At 46.4% G+C, this 19,292-nt stretch overlaps 1 protein-coding gene across 1 annotated transcript in view; it reads right to left on the reverse strand.

The window, feature by feature from the left end:
• The window catches only part of ARHGAP23 (Rho GTPase activating protein 23), a 129,224-nt gene that overhangs the window by 74,693 nt on the left and 35,239 nt on the right, over positions 1-19,292 (reverse strand). The gene's annotated exons all lie outside the window — the stretch shown is intronic.

Below are 19,292 nucleotides of genomic sequence, written 5' to 3' on the forward strand. Positions count from 1 at the left end.
TTAAAAGAGTTTTGACGTGCACCTATTGACTAATAACTTTGCTTTAGGTTTATCACCTCTAACACTAATTAGTTTCAAAAGTGTACCCCAAAGTTAAATCTTTTAAGGTAAGCTACAAGAAACTTCCATTCAAACTTCTCAAAGGCTTTTTCTGCATCTAAGAAAACCCTATTGTGGCTGGTATTTTAAGATTCTTCAAATATTTTACAATGTTTAAACTTTAATATTAAGTGTCCAGTAATGTCTTGGAATAAAGCACCCCGGTCCTTATGAATTTACCTTCCTAGCATTTGTTTCAGCCTTGTTGTTAATATTGTTTTCAGGATTTTGTAATCAAACTTCAAAAGGGTTTTAGGAAGCAATCCTAAGATCCCAGGAAGGGCAGCTGATGGGCCATTAGATGCTGCAGACCTCCCTCTGCCTGCACATGGAGAGGGAGGTCCACCATCAGAGGCCTACCCAATGCCACAGCAGAAAGCCTCACTGTCATTGTACTATCCTCAGTACTCGGTGGCTCATGGGGGCAAAAATTAGGCACCCCAGGGGCATGATGGGTGAGGCCTTGGATCTCCTCATTCCCACATGCCTCCACAAAGCCTGAAAAAGTACATTAGATCTGGAACTGTAGTACTTATTCTCTCCCATGAGTGTCAGTGGCAGGAATCTCCTCACACCACCATCTTAGGATTGTTCTGCTGGAATGATAACCTTTCCAGGCTTCTTTATCAAATATGTCCTTCAGTCCAAGTTTCTAGCAACTTATGTTTCTTATATATCTCATCAACAGTCTTAGTTAATGGGCTTACCTTACAGTATTCTGGTATCAAGTAACTTGGCTAGGACCCTTACTATATTATATTATTAGAGTCAGTAGTAGGGATACCTACTCTTAAACGTGGAACTAACAGAGCACAAACACTATTGTGTATTAGTAACAGGGAGACATACTGTGTTAAAGGGATCATAATCAGGGCTGTCTAAAAGCTTGAGAAGCAGCCCTCAGTGGGTTTACCTGGTGGTAGCAGTCCTTTGATCACCATCTGGAAGCCACCAATCTGATCAGCACTGGGCAACCAATTATCTGGGAGTATGTCCCACTAGCCCAGGGGTAAAAACTGTTTAGGGGTGGGAGACCGGATTGCCCCCTCCCATGGCTCACCATGGGCTGGATGATGTCAGAAGGTGTGGCCATGCACCAGACATCACCCCCACCTTTTTTTCTTTGTCCTCCCAGGATGGGGAAAGGGACTCAACTGGTACCAGGATGAACAGTCACTCCTCCAAGTCCCTAGCTTTGTGCAGTTTCTGGCAGTGGCAAATCAGGTCCAGGTCGCTCCGCGCTATCTCCAATCTCAGATCGGAGATAGCAATGGGGATGGGCGGGGGGGGGGGGAACTCACCTGTGCTGGGAAGAGTGGCCACTCTTCCCAGCACAAGTAAGTCCAGCAGCCCCATCTCCCACTGTTATCTCCAATCTGAGATTGGAGATAACAGCAGGGGATGCAGGGGGCTCCACTTGGCCACCAACAGTGCAGCATGTGGGGGAGGGGGCTTAGCTGCCACTCTGTTATCTCCAATCTGACAGTGGGGGTTTTACTATAGATGCACAGCAGGGGGAGTCCCCGTTGTTATCTCCAATCAGAGATAACCGTGGGAGGATGCCCTCTGAAGGGCAGAAGCTTAATCCCCGCCCCCTGGAGGAATCGCAAGAGGCTCCACTGGCTGGATTGTGGTGCCCAGTGGGCTGGATTAGGCCCACGGGCTGGAGGTTCTGCACCCCTGCACTAAACTGAATGGCTTGGATCAAGACTTAGGGTACAATCCTACTAGATAGATGCCCCAACAACAGAGGGTTTGGTGTTCTATCCTATGCAGAGCGGGAGGAGTGGCAGAGGCTTTTTAGACACTTTGACCTCCTTTCCCTGCCTAATTCCGTCCTCAAAATGCCCAGTTCTTCTCCTCTGAAGGTCGTGACACTGACTTCAGAGAGAGAACTGCCACAGATCTGCAGTGGGGATCCTCAACAGGGGGAATCCAAGCAGGGGTCCTCCCCACCCTGAGGTTGTAACTCTGTCTATAATCTTGGAGGGGAAAATTCGCAATAACCTATGGCCCCTCAGACAATGTCTAAGGGCCACAGGATTGCTCTCTTAGGCATACTTAAGAGTTTGCTTCTCTTAATTATACTTGCCATTTAAATCAATCAGATTTAAGTTAATCACGACTAACTTGTCCCACTGATTTCAGTCAGTCTGCTCTAAGTATGATTAAGTTTGGATCCAACCCAATGGGACTTACTATCGAGTAGAGAAGCATTAGGATTGCTCTGTTAATAAACTGTGCTACTTCTTCCTGTCTTATTGTAAGGTTCATGTTTACTTTATCTTCCGCACTCAGTTAAGGAATATGCCATTTGCTTTAAAAGTCCCAATATTACTGGTGCCTGGATGTTGCGGTGTGAAAAATTCCATGTTAAAGTTAACAAATTCTTCTGCGGTCTCTTTGTAGATCACTGTTAAGCTGTTATTTTTCTCTTTTTTTAAACTGGAGGCAACAAATCTTTATTTCTTCTTAGCCAGTTTATATGCTAGAAAACTCCCTGGACTCTCCAGCTTCAAAATATTGTTTAGTATATATCATATTTTTATCCATTTAAATATATCAAAGGCATATAATTACTTCTTTTCTAATTGTTGCATTATTACCACCAACTGATTCCTTTGAAATTATTTTTTTGAGCTTTTTTTACCTCCCTCAAACATTTTCTCTTCAATTGTTTTTAAGAAAAGCTGCATTGCTTGTTTTTCTTGGGGAAAGCTGATATATTGTTGTTGTTGTTGTTCAGTCATTAAGTCGTGTTCGACTCGTGACCCCATGGACCATAGCATGCCAGGCCTTCCTGTCCTCCGCTCTCTCCGGGAGTGTGCTCAAGTTCATATTCATTGCATCGGTGATGCTATCTAGCCATCTCATCCTCTGCCGTCCCCTTCTCCTTTTGCCTTCAATCTTTCCAGCATCAGGGTCTTTTCCAGGGAGTTTTCTCTTCGCATTAGGTGGCCAAAATATTTGAGCTTCAGCTTCAGTATCTGTCCTTCCAATGAGCACTCAGGGTTGATTTCCTTTAGGATGGACCGATTTGACCTCCTTGCAGTCCAGGGGACTCGTAAGAGTCTTCTCCAGCACCACAGTTCGAAAGCATCAATTCTTCGGCGCTCAGCCTTCCTTATAGTCCAGCTCTCACAGCCATACATTACTACTGGGAAAACCATAGCTTTGATTAGACGGACCTTTGTCGGCAAGGTGATGTCTCTGCTTCTTACTATGCTGTCTAGGTGTGCCATAGCTTTCCTCCCAAGGAGCAAGCATCTTTTAATTTCATGGCTACAGTCACCATCTGCGGTGATCTTGGAGCCCAAGAAAATACAATCTGTCACTGCTTCCATTTCTTCCCCTTCTATATGCCAGGAAGTGATGGGGCCAGATGCCATGATCTTCTTGAAAAGATCTCTAGTCTTTCCCATTCTATTGTTTTGCTCCATTTCTTTGCATTGTTCATTTAAGAAGGCCTTCTTGTCTCTCCGTGCTATTCTCTGGAACTCTGCATTCAGTTGGATATATCTTCCCCTTTCTCCTTTGCTTTTCGCTTCCCTTCTTTGCTCAGCTACTTGTAAAGCCTCATCAGACAGCCACTTTGCTTTCCTGCATTTCTTTTTCTTCGGGATGGATTGAGTTGCTGCCTCCTGAACAATGTTACGGACCTCCGTCCATAGTTCCTCAGGCACTCTGTCTATCAGATCTAATCCTTTAAATCTATTCCTCACCTCCACTGTATATTCATAAGGGTTATGATTTAGGTCATACCTGAATGGTTTAGTGGTTTTCCCTACGTTCTTCAATTTAAGCCGAAATTTTGCAACAAGAAGCTCATGATCTGAGCCACAGTCAGCTCCAGGTCTTGTTTTTACTGACTGTATAGAGCTTCTCCATCTTTGGCTGCAAAGGACATAATCAATCTGATTTCGATATTGACCATCTGGTGATGTCCATGTGTAGAGTCACCTCTTGTGCTGTTGGAAAAGAGTGTTTGCTATGAACAGTGTGCTCTCTTGGCAAAACTCTATTAGCCTTTGTCCTGCTTCATTTTGTACAGCAAGGCCATGCTTGCCTGTTATCACGGTGATTTCTTGACTTCCTACTTTAGCATTCCAATCCCCTATGATGAAGAGGACATCTTTTTTTGGTGTTAGTTCTAGAAGGTGTTGTAGGTCTTCATAGAACCGATCAACCTCAGCTTCTTTGGCCTCAGTGGTTGGGGCATAGACTTGAATTACTGTGATGTTGAATGGTTTGCCTTGGATTCGTACTGAGATCATTCTATCGTTTTTGAGATTGTACCCCGGTACTGCTTTTCCCACCCTTTTATTGACTATGAGTGCTACTCCATTTCTTCTAAGGGATTCTTGCCCACAGTAGTAGATATAATGGTCACCTGAATTAAATTCGCCCATGCTTGGGGAGTTTCCAAGTACACAGCCATTTTTGCATATCTGGCCTATGTATTGAAACAAAATAGCAGGGAGATATTGAATGTGGATTGCTGTTAAAACACATGCACAGTCTGACAATTGTTTACACACAGCTCCTCCAGAGCAAAAGTTATTATATGAAGGATTTACTAAGGTTCTGCCTGACTCTGAAGAAGGTGAGATTATATTGGATGATGATACGAGTGCAGCCATGGATGGAAAATGACCTTCTTCCATCTATGGTTATGAATTTCATGGATCATAGTAATATTTGTGCCTTTTATGAATAATGGGAGTGGATCTAGACTTAGTCAGACTTAGAGTAGTCCCACTGAAATCAATGGGAATTAAGTTAGTCATGAGTCACACAACCATCTCTCATTTAAAATGAGTAGCTTTTGCTGGATTACTCCTTAAGTTTAGCTCCTTTCCCCACAAGTTTGAGCCACACCTACCCTGGCAAGTTTCCTGTACATAGGTCTTTGTCCCATCCCATACATATCCCATCTCCAAGTACTTCCTGCAATATTCTGTCCCATATGCAAACATTGGCCAACTTTGCTTTTAAAATAGTATCAGTTAAGCTAGGCATAAAATTACATATAATGCAAAACAGCCCTAAAATAGCTAACCTCTGTGAATCCATGCCGTTATCATGAAAACTCAGCTACCACCACCCTGTCAGAAAAAAAAATCTGCCTCGCCACAACTCACTTGACCTCCCTTCCCCACCACCAAACTTCAGCATGAACACCGTTTGCAAATTTATGTACAACTTAAAAGGGAAAAAAAGCACAGCTATAAGAGATCCATCCATTTGCAAGGTTTAACTCTTGAGGGCAGAATCAGTCCTTTCTTGGCAAAGGGGTTGGATTGTTATGGTCATGCACAGTGCTGGGTAAGAACTGAGCTTGCAAGAAAACAGGTCTCCATTCTGCACAGCAACGTCCTCCACAAATGAGTGCAAGATGGGTTAGGAATATGCTCCATCCCGGCTATCACGCAAACAGGACTCTGCAAAGGGGCACAGGGCCAAAGCAGGCCTCCCCAGCCTGGCCCTTTGGCTGGGATTTGTCCCTGATGACGTGTTGCAGCTGTTCCAGGAGGAAACAGCAATCCACCTCCCATTCCTGTGGTGTCTGGAACAAAAGGACGCCAGCCAGGTGAGCTAAGCCTCCTGATGATGAGCTGCCAACCCTTGCATTGTCCTTTCTGTGCTGCACCACCCAGTGCCCTGCTCTTTGGGAGAGGGAGGCTGCATCCCGGGCACCACAGGATGGGAAAAAGAAAGAAAGAAAGAAAGAAAGAAAGAAAGAAAGAAAGAAAGGTCGTTCCTAGCTGGCATTACGTTTACTTGTTTTTATTTATTTTATTACATTTCTATACCATCTGTTAGCCGAAGCTCTCTGAGTGGTTCAAAAAAGAAACTTAAAATTATTAAATACAATAACATAGTAAAAGTTAATATAAAAACCATAAAACAGAATAAAACCCAAAGTACAAACCAAGATAAAGGCCAGCAACAATGTAAAGATCTAAAAACATACCAATGTTATTTTTAAAATTGAAGGCTAAAAAGCCTGGTGCCAAATAGACCACAACGCAGGCGTTTTAGAATTGCAACCAAGGTGTATGACAAAAATTTAGTCCCTAAAAGATTGTCAAATTCATCTCTCTCTCTCTCTCTCTCTCAAAACATAGCACAAGGTGCATACATCAATAAGGAGGAAATAATATTAATAAACAAAAAACAGGACAAGTTCATCTCCCAGCAATCCATGCATAAATAAGGGTTAGGCTCTAGAAGGACTTCTTAGGATGGGAGTATCAAGAATGCATAATTTAAAGTACAATCCCCTATGCATGTTTACTCAGAGGTCCCACCAGGTCCAATTACGCTTATTCATAGGTAAGTGTGCACAGGACTGCAGCATTAGTTTTCTTCTGCAATTCTTTTTCTTTTATCAGCAAGGAAGACGGTAGTAAGGATGAATGGAGGGAGGCATTTCCAAAATTTTACCTCTAGCCATAAGGACTAGTAAATTGCACTTTAAGTGAAAGGAGGGATATCATTTTTCAGGACACAGGCGAGCATCTGTCATCAGTTCTACTGCCTCTAGGCGGGCCTATCACCTTCACGTTTCCCCCCCACCCACCTTGGTAGAGGCTGCCTGGTATGCAGCACCCACAAAAACGCCATTTTGGCAGGCTCTGGCTGCCATCCACCATTTTAATTCTCCCACAGTGCCCCTGGGTAACACTGCATTGAGATGCAGGGGCGCTGTAAGGGAATTAAAATGGTGGGCGCTAGGCAAAGGGGAAATGGCAGCCACCTGGTGCAGAGATGGGTCCGTGGTGGTGTCAGTAATGGCCCTCAGCAGCTGCCTGATAGTGCCAACCCCTGACACTAGGCCTCTCTTCAGTCGTGGACAAAAATGTATAATGCTGTGGAGAGTCCACTGGGGCAGGTGGAAGCTGGGGTGTGTGCAAGCAGACTGGAAGGATGAATAGGGAGTAGGTTGTGGGCCAAAGTTACAACCCCTGGCAATAGCACCGCCAACTGAGACACAATTTGACACCTACTGGATGCTGCAACCGTAACCCACCATCCTCAGAGTCAAAATGCAGCCACCTTCATCCTATGTAAAGGTAGAGGGAAGGTAGCCAATGAACGAGGGACGTCCCTTTGAAGCCACAGCAGATGGGGAAATGCGCAGTTATTTCAATTACATGAACTTTGGCTTAGTTACAGTAAGGCTGGCTTCCCCAATACAACACCCTCTGTCAGGAGCACCCTAGCTGCCTCTTGCAGTCCCCTCCAATAGCCAACTCAGGACACAGACGACGAGGAATTCTTTCCAAGACTTTATTCCTTTATTACTTTATGACTCTTTCAGAATACTAGTTGCTAGCGCCAAAGCAAGGAACAGCACTGGGGAAAGATAGCTGAGTAGCCTAAGCTTCAGGTAAGGCAGTTGGTCCCCGTTTGAAGGAGAATCACGGGAAGACCTTGAACTTATGGGCTAGGGACAGATCCTCCCTCTTTCCCTTGGGTCCTCGGGACATGACCATTGTTTGTGCGCCAAACGAGCGCTACGCCTCCTTTCCGCGCCCTCCATCTGTCGTTGCTCCCTGCGTCTGCGCCGAGCGTCCAGCAAGCCCCCCTCCAGCGCTCTCTCACTGCCAGGGTCACTATCCCTCCCAGGAATGCTGGCAGGAGGAATCTCTGCCAGCTGCTGTGCTTGTGAGAGATGAGCGAGCTCCTCTCCCACAGATTGCTGTTCCTCCTCAGAATCAGAACTGCTCTAGGGCTCTATTGGCTCAGTTTCCACCCTGACACCCTCCAGATGTGTTGGACTTCAAATCCCACCATCCTCAACCAACACACAAATTGGTTGACTTGACTGGGGAAGATGGGATTTGTAGTGCAGCACATCTGGAGGGCGCCGGGCTGGGGAATGCTGCAATGAAGTATGGGCTAATATGTATGGGGTTTCAGTTTGAGTAAGTAGCTTGAGGGACTAAGAAAGGAAATGATAATGGACTATGATTGCTATCTGGTTGGGAGGGAGAAGCACTTTCAGAGGGAACAGGAGAAGAAAGTAGCAGGGAGACAAGAAATGAGATTTGTAGAGAGAAGTTGGGTGGGTCATGCAAATCACACCCATACAGATCACACCTACATGCACCCCAAGCAGGTGCACTGTAGAAAGGAATTTACAGAGCAAACAGCTCTGGATGACTTGAAGAAGTGAGCCAAATTGCATACTCCAGGGGAAAGGCAAAATTCCCCCACAGAGAACCTCCACCTAGCACAGGTTTTGTTGTCAGTTGTATCCAATCAGATGGGATAGAAACGGTTCTCTGCGTGTTCCTAAAAAGCCTAGAAGAGTTGCCTCCCTGTCCCACCCCTCCCCAAAACCAGCCTCTGTCTTATTGGAAACAGTCTGAAACTCCAAACATGGCTATATTTAGCACCTTAATTATTATCCAGGACAAACGATGCCTGCATGCGCATAGGTTTGTGTGTGATTGCATGTCGGCTGGAGGGACTGTCCTTGAGATTTCGCCTTCACTATGGCGTTGATGTGAGCTGACAAGATCTAATGTTCAGAGGAGGACAGCAGTGAGTTGGGATTGCAGGAGAGTGTTTTTACTCCAAATCCTGTGTGACAGGCAAGGGGCCTGGGGAGAGGACCTTTCTTCCTTTCCCTCTCAGAGGTGGTCCTCACGCTAGAGCTCCAGAGATGGAAATTCACACCCATGTACGAGAAAGAACGTATACTTCAGAGTGGAATGCCACAGGAGTCTCTGTGCTATGAAGGTTAAACAACATGCGCAAAAAATATAAGTGAACTCTATAAGGGCTCCCACTTAACAATTCCCCCACTGTCACTTTTGCTTATATGCAGGGAGCTTGGAGCAAACGAACAGGAGACAGAAGTGGATCGCTCATCCACTTTCCCTTCTTCCCAAACAATATTCTCCTCTAGGAGAAGACCTGAGTAGGAAGGAGATTGAACTTGTATCTTTCCAGGTCCTGCCGCTGTCTCTCGGGGTGTGGTGCATTAATCCTGCTGCATACCTGTCTGAATGGGCCTTTGCTCTCTCTGAGACAGGAGGAAAGAGGAGGCTGAGTTCCATACTGCTTGGGAATGTAGCAGGACAGGGCTTTTCTCCCTATAACTTCTGCCTATAACTTCTCCACAGTGAGAAAGGGAGAGGCTTTTTGTGTGTGTCCAACTATTTCACAGGTGGGCAACTCATGGGCCTCTAGATATTTTGGCCTACAACTCTCAGCAGCCCTAGCCAGCACAGCCAATAGTGAGGGATGATGGGAGTTGTAGGCCAAAACATCAGGATGGCCACAAGCTGTTTACACCTGAATTATATCAGTGTTTGGTGTAACCGCTACACCTTCTGTGTGTGTGCACTGGGTGGTGGAGGAGACCAACCCCCAAACAAGGGATTTCGTTTTAGTGGTTAAATGTGGGCTGGCCCTTGTGAGCACTGCTTTTGCACCAATGCCTAACTGTATCGACTGGCATCTCCCTACAGATTTGGAGCCACAACTTTAAAAAAAAATGGCGGCATGAGCGCATATTTCATCCCACGGGCCTAGCGCCAGCTCCCGACACACTACGGGCATTGTTGGGGCCCATCTGCCTCAAGAGGGCCCTCACACCCACTGCCACTTAGGCCCCCCCAGTGTTGGTGCTGCTGAAGCTGCCAGCCCCACGCTTGCACTTGTGAGTTACCTGTTGGTGGGTAGCAGTGTAATGGGATGGGAGCGAAGTGCCTGCTCAGCTCCCAGCCTGTTACAGTGTCACCGCTGAGTAAGCTGCTTGTGAGCATGCAAGGTGGCTGGCAGTTGCAACAGTACCACCACCATGGAGGGCCAAGTGGTAGCAGGCACTGAGAGGCCTGGTAAGGGCAGCCTGCCCAGCCCCCCCCCCCCCCAGCCTGGAGCCAGGCCTATCGGTCTTCATAATGACCAAGGCAGGCTTTTTTTAAAAGCTCTTGTATTCTGATTCTTAGTGCTTCACTTTGTAGCACCTACCAACAATCTCTGTTTTGCTGTTCCTTAAAAGGCACTTCTCCCAAAGAGTCTTAGAGAGAGAATGTGAGTGCATGCGTTTGGAGGAATAGGTTGTCTCTCCATTTCTTCTGCCTTCCCCTCTCTTTCTCCCCTGCCTACTCAACCCGTACCTCTATTTTGTCCCTTCTTCTGTTGTTTCCTTGTGTCTATTGCAGACCATAAGCCCCTTGGACTAATGACCAGTCATACCTGTGCTTTGTAAAGTACCATGCAGAGAGATTGTGCTATATTAACAATAACAAAAATGGTGGGATAGATGGTCAGAATTGCATTCCTGATTGTAATGGGCATGTTGTCTCTGGGTCATCTTGTAATTAGCTCAGTTTTTCCAAGGTCTCTCAAAAGAGAAATCATTGCAGGGGAGTGTCTTTTCCCCAAGAGAATTCTCTAAAGTACAAAGGAGCTCCCCACCAGCCCCCTTTCTCTCAAGATCTACCTTTGTGAAGGGAGGGCAGGAGCAGGGAAAGCTGGTAGTGGTGGCAAAGGCCTCATCCTTTAAGGCCTGGACTTTGTGCAGAGGTGCTCACTGTCACTGGGCAACCTGGACAATGAAGCTCCAAATATTTCTGGCTCTAAGGACTGAGCTGAGAGGCACTGGAAATTCTATTCCCCAAGTTTCTCTTAGCATTAATAGATGCTCTGTGCAAGCATCCAGACCGTAAAAAGAAAGCCTCCACCACTGCCAGGAGCTCTCCCCATGACTGGACCCCTCCCCACTTCAAAGACATTTTGAGAAAGGTGGCCGTGAAAAGAAGGGCTAGCTGGCTCCAGGGCAAGTCCATTCCAAACCAGGCAGAATTTTGTTGGAGTTTTGGACTCAGCTTATAATAGGACTGGGACAAAGTTGCATTCACCATTACAAGTTCCCCGCTTACAAATTTTGGCACCATCGCAAATTCCTGGATCCGACTGGAGGTCCACCTGATCTAACATTCAGTTTCCAAGAGTGGCCAGAGTGCAGCACTTGTCCTTTGTATCTCATCACCGCTCTAAATATGGGAGGTTCCATTTTTGGTCTATCCTGAATTTATCTAATTCTTTTTTGAAATTGTCAACATTTCCACTGAACTCTTTGAAATCACAAATCGCTGACGGTGCCGAAGTGGCATCCTTGCCGAAGAGTCAGAACCCACATATTTCAGGGCAAAGACCTCCCTCTTTCACCATTCAGCCCAAAGGATAGGAGTGGAGCAATTTCTGAACTCTCACACTTTGCTACAGTGGCTAGGTGCAACTTCCCAAGCTACTGGAAATCTACAGGCTTTTGCCAGCAGAGGGCTCGTTCTCCTTTATCTGGCTGACCTCACTAAGCTCCCCTGATTGGGCATGAATTACCTTCTTGGGGATGAAAGCTTCCAGGTCAGGCTCAGGTTTTGGTTTGCACAACAGTCCACTTGGTCTTGTGCCTGGACATCTTGGGTTACCTTCCCTTCATCCTGCCCTGCCACTTGCCTTTGTCCTGGATCCTCAGTTCCTGGTCCCGAATCCCCTGGAGTAGATACACAGCCCAGCTGTCACTTGGTCTCCACCCAACCCTGGCTCTGATTCACCTTTGTGCTTGTTGCCGCGGCTGGACTGTCTTCCTGAGTCTTGACCCTGGCTCTGATTCACCTTTGTGCTTGTTGCTGGACTGTCTTCCTGAGTCTTGACCCTGGCTCTGATTCACCTTTATGCTTGTTGCTGCGGCTGGACTGTCTTCCTGAGTCTTGACCCTGGCTCTCATCTGCTTCCCATCGGCCGTCCTTCCACCTCACACTGAAACCCTGCAAGCCATAGTTTTGCAATGGAGCCATGATTTCCAGAAAAGCTCAGAGAGAGACCTGCATCTAAGAATTGCCACATTCTAGTTACCTGAATTTGGACAGCTTAATGAGGACGTGATGTGGGTGGGTGTATAGCTACAAAGAGAAGATCCCCCCACCCTGGTAACCTGCAGAACATTAATGGTTTGCTACTCAGGCAGACAACACAAAGAGAAATGTAAAGGGCCCTCCATAGCTTCTGGGAGCTAGTCCTAAGACTGGGGGGGGGGGGAGAGAGACTTCAGCATTACAAAGTCTATTTAAAATTAATAATAAACAGAATCCCCATGATCCACCAGTGTATTTTGAATTTATAAAGCAAAAGTGCAAACTCAAGATCTCTTAAGGCATAACTAATCTGTGTTATACAAGAAGTGCCTTGCTGGGTCAGACAGCATTCTGCAAGGATCTCCCCAACCAGCAGATGCTAAGTGATCTCTTAGAAATTGACTAATGGGCTGTGGCTTACCTTCTGGCCACCCCTACCCTGAGAACTTACTGGGGGAGGTGGGATACACACTACAATACTGCCTACTGTCTAAGAGGCCAACTTGGGTCTAAGAGGTTAGGATACCTGACACATGCTGCTGCATCCCTGATCCCTCCTCCTCCTCCTCCACCACCACCAAGGACAGGCTCTTTGAGATCTTCAGGAGAAGCTCCTGAAGATACCACCATCTTTGGTGAAGATGCCACCATCTTTGGGGGAGTGGCAAGGAATGGGGCCTTTTCTGCATTGGCACCTTCTTTGTGGAATTCCCTCCCTAGAGGGACTTGTATGGCCAGCTCACCATGTTTTGGAGGCTGGATAAAACATTCCCATTCAGCAAGGCAACTGAGTGCTTACTGCTGCCGCTGCTCTTACCTATGTTTTCATCACTGCACTGAACTGTATATGTATTTTAAGCGTGCGTGTTGGCCTTAAGAATCTTTTCAGAATAGATAATAAACAAGATGTGGAGCCGGAAAGCGTGGAAAACCCAGGGCCGGAGGCCATATCCTTGAGTCAACGTCTTTTTTCCACCCACCTATCCCTTAGCTGAGGGCTTCTTTCCCACCTCTCCCCTCTATGCGTGTGAGGTAACCTGTAGTGCCTGTCTCCCCACGTGGCATAAGGAGGTGATGAAGTCATTTACTGACAGTTGCCAGAGAATGCCTGGCACAGAATGCAGGCTCTCTGCTCCTGCCCCACTGAATCACCTCCGTCGAAACCCAGCCTCCGGATCTGGAGCCCCACCCTACCAGAGCTTCTTGCCCCGGAGATGGAGATGTTCTAAACAGGCTGCTGAAATTCCACTATTGGTTTCACTGCTTTGCTTCTATTTGTGGGTGATCTGGTTAATGAGCTAAATATGCATTTTCAATGTAATGAACGAAGCCAAAGCACATGCAGACTGCATCTGATTACATTCATCCAAAGGGCTGGATGTGCCTGATCTCGACTGATCTCGGAAGCTAAGCAGGGTCAGCCCTGGTTAGTACTTGGATGGGAGACCGCCTGGGAATCAGGCTTCCTGCACTGAGCAGGGGGTCGGACTCGATGGTCTTGTAGGCCCCTTCCAACTCAATGATTCTATGATTCATCTGATTCTATGTTATCCTTGCCTTTTCCTTCATCCTTCTGTTGTGTTCTCCTCGATCTAAGTTGATATTATAAGCTCCATAGGGCAACGACTTGTTTTTGGCTCATTATTCTGCTAAATGCCACATGGATTGATGGCACTATATATAAAAACAACAACAAAAGGTTGGAAGTGTTGTGTTTGTGAAGAAGAAAAAGATCAATGCTGAGCTGGAACTACGCACAGCTTTTCACAAATATTTTCAGCAGCGTGGGAAAAAAACTCTCCCTTTCTTGATCATTTTTCAGTACTCCATGCAAAAATTCCACCAGTTCATTTACATTGCCCCTTCTTGCCCTCAATTCTCAACTGACTTCACTTGTCCTCAGTGACATAATTATGTGGTCAAATCTAATTGGTTATGTGGTGTTGGGATGTCACTTTTCACTGCAGGATCCCTGATTGGTTGGGATCATATATGTGAGGGGGGGATATCTGCCAGAACAGCAACAGTAGCCAGAGGAAACAATGGAACCAAACAAGATTTTTTTTAAAGGTGGTTATTAGCATAAAATGTTTTTCAAGAAATATTTCTGCCTTGCTGAACTAATTATTTTTGACCTGAAAATAGAAACTGGAAAATATCTCACATATCCTTGGAGAAGACTGAGGTCAATCAGCGGTCCACAAATGTATTTGCCAGATTGCCAGTAGCAAACATATCATTCAGTCTGGTAAGCGGCTCATTATGGGATTTGGAGGACTTTGAAGCAGCATGAAGGAATCAGCAAGACATTATGCTGCTTCCAAATGCCTCCGAAGTTCAGCACATCTCCAGAGTCAACCATCGCTCCAGTCATGCTGGGCTTTGGAATCAGCAGAATTTCTCACTGCTTCTGAACACCTCCAAAGCTCAGCATGATGTCAGACACAAGACCCCCACCTCTTCCCCAAACCAGGGAAGGAACAAGGCTGCCACTGGCCACACATTTCGGCTGACTACCAAAGCCAGCCAGAAATTGTGGGCACAAATCACATGTGTACTCTGCAGCCTAAGTCATTGGCAGCAGACAGCCCAAGAAGCAAAGGCAAACCAAAGAGACGTTACTAGGATCCCTTGCCTTGTCTTTTACCAGCTGTCCATTCCTTCCTACCTTCTAGCCCAGGCGTGGGCAACCTATGGCCCACGCCTGGGCTAATGTGTTGGCCTACAACTCCCATGATCCCTCACCATTGGCAATGCTGGCTGGGGCTGATGGGAGTTGTAGGCCAAAACATCTGGAGGGCCACAAGTAGCCCAACCCCTGTTCTAACCAGTCCATCAACTCCATCCCAGGCTCCTCTTGGAGTTGTCACAGTTCAGTGGCAGAGCACCTGCTTTACATGCAAAAGGCCTGTCTTGTTTTGCCTTCAGCCCCTCCCACGCCTGGAATGCGGCCCCTGAGAGCTCCTGGTCCTTGGGCTGAAAGAGGTTCGGCACCCCTGCCTTTTCGTATCCAGGAGGCTGCAAGTAGCCCAACCCCTGTTCTAACCAGTCTATCAACTCCATCCCAGGCTCCTCTTGGAGTTGTCACAGTTCAGTGGTAGAGCACCTGCTTTACATGCAAAAGGCCCCAGGTTCAATCCTTAGCATCTCTAGGTAGGGCTGGCAGCAACTCCTCTCCAGAAACTAGAAGAGCTGCTGCCAGACCGTGTGTCAACAATATTAACTGAAACGACCAAAGGTCTGGTATCAGTATAAGGCAGGTTCCTATGTTCTAGCCTTCTTACACCACCTGGCTTCATCTCTACCACATGCACAGCTTCTGCTTACCCTCCTGCCCAGATAGCAGCTCCTACCAAGATGCCTTTAACACCCTCTTCTGCTCATGGCTGCTGGTTTGCTATTCTGCCCTCCTCCAGGACTTCCTGCTCAGACTTGGCCACTGCCTGGAGTGTGCTGCCTGCCTGTCTCCCTGCCCTTGCCCCCCCCCCCACACCCCTTTGCCATTGTTTTCCTTTGAGGCTCTGTTCCTGAGCATACTTACTACTCTCCTCCTGTTCACAGTCCTGGCCAGGACCATCCCAATGCCAGCAACAAAACATTTTTTGATGATTTGAAAGTTTGAGTATTCTTGTCACAGAGAGAAGGAGTTCTGTGTGAGAAGTCAGTTGTGGGTTTGAGAGAGGGACCAGCAGGGGGCAGTTAACACGGCCAACTTTTGGATGGCTCTGTCTAAATGGCGGAAGGGGGGTAGGAGAGGGAGAGAGGGAGAGAGAGAGAGAGAGAAGGGAGACAGCCTTTTGTCCAAACCACGGACCACAACAGTCACCCTTTTGTACAGATGAAGCTGACACTGCAGAAAAGGGACAGACAGGGAGCAGTTTAATGCCTACTCCAATCCTATCTCCTCCCTACCAACCCTCCAATGCTTTTGAACTTATCTGGCAAAGAATCCATTTTCCCTTTCTGAAATGACAAAAGAAAAAAAGAGGGAGTGAGGTCTCTGGCCTGTGAAGGCCGGAAAGCTGGCTCTCTCTTGCAGAGACAGTGCTTCCATGCCAGACATTTCATCTGAATGGAACGGGACGTCAGCAAATAGTTCCCAGGAATTAGGAACTGTGCTCAGGGTGCGTGGCAGATGTATGGAGGGAGAGGGGGGCCCAACTTCCAAAGATGGAGGTGCTCCTTGCAGCCTCCTGGATATGATAAAGCAGGGGTGCCGAACCTCTTTCAGCCCAAGGACCAGGAGCTCTCAGGGTCTGCATTCCAGGCATGGGAGGGGCTGAAGGCAAAACAAGACAGGCCAAAATACCAAAAATACCAGCATATTTTAGCTTAAAGCTCTTACTTCCAGTGTGGTGTAGTGGCTAGAGTGTTGGACTGGGAGTCGGGAGATCTGGGTTCTAGTCCCCACTCAGCCATGGAAGCTCACTGGGTGACTTTGGGCCAGTCACGGACTCTGAGCCCAACCTACCTCACAGGGTTGTTGTTGGGAAGATAAAATGGAGAGGAGGAAGAGGAGGAGGATTACATATGCAGCCTTGGGTTCCTTAAGAAGGAAAAAACGTGGGATATAAATGTAAGAAATAAAATAAGCTATGCCTTAGGAGAGGCATTTCAACCTTTTAGAATGGGGGTGGGGGTGCAAAAGCCAGGAAGCCACCAAGTGACTGGAGGTTGGGAGAAAGGGGAAGGGGCATGGCCATCTGGGGAACCCCAGTGGGCTGAACTAGGGCCTCAGATGATTGAAAGGTACTTAGTTGAGACTTGGGAAAGGAAGTAGAGTCCAGTTGACTGCCAGACAGCTACCAATGTGGGAAATAGTATAGGGTACCAGCTGTAGACTGGCCTGGGAGGTCTAGGTATACAGGAGAAATCTGTTCGGTTCGCATTTTAATGCAAACTTCCTGAACCAATATGAGAACTGAAATACAGTTATACTTTGAATTCATATTCTTCCAATTTTTGGAGTGCCATTCTCCAATTAAAAATGAGTACAAAAATGCATACATTAGGAGGAAGCGCACACACAAAAATGTGTATAGTAGTAAAAATAGTAAAAAAATGCATTATATTACGGAAAACTGCTTGCAAATAATGCGTATATTAGAAAGTTACAATACCTTGGTCATATTATTCGAGGCAAAAAAAGATCAGTAGGAACATCATGGTTAAAGAATCTGAGGGAATAGTTCAACTATACTTCTATACAACTATTCAGAGCAGTGGCATCAAAAACGAAAATAGCTGTAATGATAGCTAACCTCTGATAGGAGATGGCACCTTAAGAAGAAGAAGGCAAAACTGCATACAAAAATTTGTATTTTAGGAGAAATGGGCACGAAAACACAACACACTGTCGGACTTTGAAAAAAACCAACGGATGTGGAAAAGGGATGAAATGAACTTAAAGTTGGAAAAATGAAAAACTGAGTGAAACAAATTGACAGAGTCATCCATGCCTAGGGAGGTCCATGCAAAACTACTGCATCTCCATGATGGCTTCATCGCTGGATCAGTTCACAACTGGGGCTGTACCAATTCTGCTACGGGAGGCAAGGTAGTGGTGCCCATAACCAAATGTTTCTCTATGAGAGGGGTGAAAAAGGCATCTTACACAGAGAAAACTAGCATGTTGGGCAGAAGGCTCAGCTAGAACCCTTCACCCTGCCATTAAGGGTCAAATGATATGTAATGCAGAAGATCCACAACTGGATCTCTGAACATTTTTTTGTTTTAACTTGGCTTGCACACGCTGCTTTGTCACACAGCCTACACGCATTAGGAGCAAAAGCCTGGCTCTCTTTGCAAGATACACGTGATTGTAAATACATCCACTGAATTTATGATTATGGATGTGCACTTAAGACATCTTAAGTTAGCTGAGTTCTGGTCGGAAGAGGGAATGGCAGGCAGTCCAAGCTAGGTTATTTTATTTATTTATTACTGCATTTATATCCCACCTTTTTTCCTCTTGCAAGGAACCCAAGGCGGCTTACATTATCCTCCTCCTCTCCATTTTATCCTCACAACAACAACCCTGTGAGGTAGGTTGGGCTGAGAGTGTGTGACTGGCCCAAAGTCACCCAGTGAGCTTCCATGGCCAAGTGGGGACTAGAACCCGGATCTCCCGGCTCCCAGTCCAGCACTCTTGCCACTACACCACACTGGCTCTCTTACAACAACATCACAGACCAGAATGCTCCTGGGTCCTGGAAATCAGGTGATTCCAGGGAACCAAACCCATGTGTTGGGAATCAGGTGATTCCAGAGAGCCAATCCTGTGCCACTGTTATAAAGCTCCAAGATAGGCTGCATTCCCTCAGTCTGGACAACTTGTTGCTGAGTTTAGCCAAGAGGCTCCTCTTCTGCACCGCCAAACTCTTTTGCTGTCTCTGCCTGCTGCCTTCTCTGCTCCCATTACTTGCCATTTACCTAGTGGGGTGGGGAGCAGAGGATAGCTTTTACCAGCACATGGACCAGAATGCCTGGCAAAGTAGAATTCAATCGGTTCAATATGCATCAATTTAATTTATTTTATTAGGCCAAATGGGAACCAACCTAAAACAACTTCAGAGAACCAGAACCAAATCCCCCCAAAATCAATAGGCTGAGTCCCTGATCCTGTCACAGGATAGCATGCTGGGTTAGATGCAGTAGAGTTACATGGGCCAAATTCTGCAAAATTCCAAACCTAATGGAAACTGTTTCTGCATTCAAGAAAAATAACTTCTTTAAATTTGGGGCAAGCAGGAAAAAAAAACCCTTCAGTTATTTATGTCAGACTCATAACAGATCGCCAACCAGAAATTAGACACACTCATGAGTTGGGATATCTTTGAAGAAAAACATAGAAGTCAATAAAAATTATCCTCTGAAAAAGAATGAGGAGGAAAAAAGATCCCCTGGGGGCTGACAGATAATAAATAATTAAAAAAAGCTGTTAAATTCGTTAGCAGCTGGATTTGCTTTGGGCAGTTTGTAGCAAACTTGCGGAATTTGCAGCCATGGGCGCAAGGTACAAATCAAAGAGCTCAGCAAATTTGTGAGGGTCAAAGCAGGTCAAAGCAAACAAGCCTAAAAACAAAGGATAAAACCACCACATCCAGCCAGTTCATCAAAAACTAAAACATGCCCACTAACTTTGGGGAAGGGCTGTAGCTCAGCAGTTGAGCGCATGCTTTGCTCCCTGCGTGCCTTGTTTTAATGAGAAACCACCACTTCTTTTTCCTGACGCTGTGTTTCGGCGAATTGCGGCGGCGGGAAGAGGTGCAGCCCCCGGTGGGTTCTAGAGGGGAAATTGGCCGCTGGATCCCAAGA

This window comes from Heloderma suspectum, chromosome 6 (genome assembly GCF_057233095.1).
Source record: "Heloderma suspectum isolate Gila_16-S chromosome 6, 16-S_ref, whole genome shotgun sequence".
Lineage (NCBI taxonomy): Eukaryota > Metazoa > Chordata > Lepidosauria > Squamata > Helodermatidae > Heloderma > Heloderma suspectum.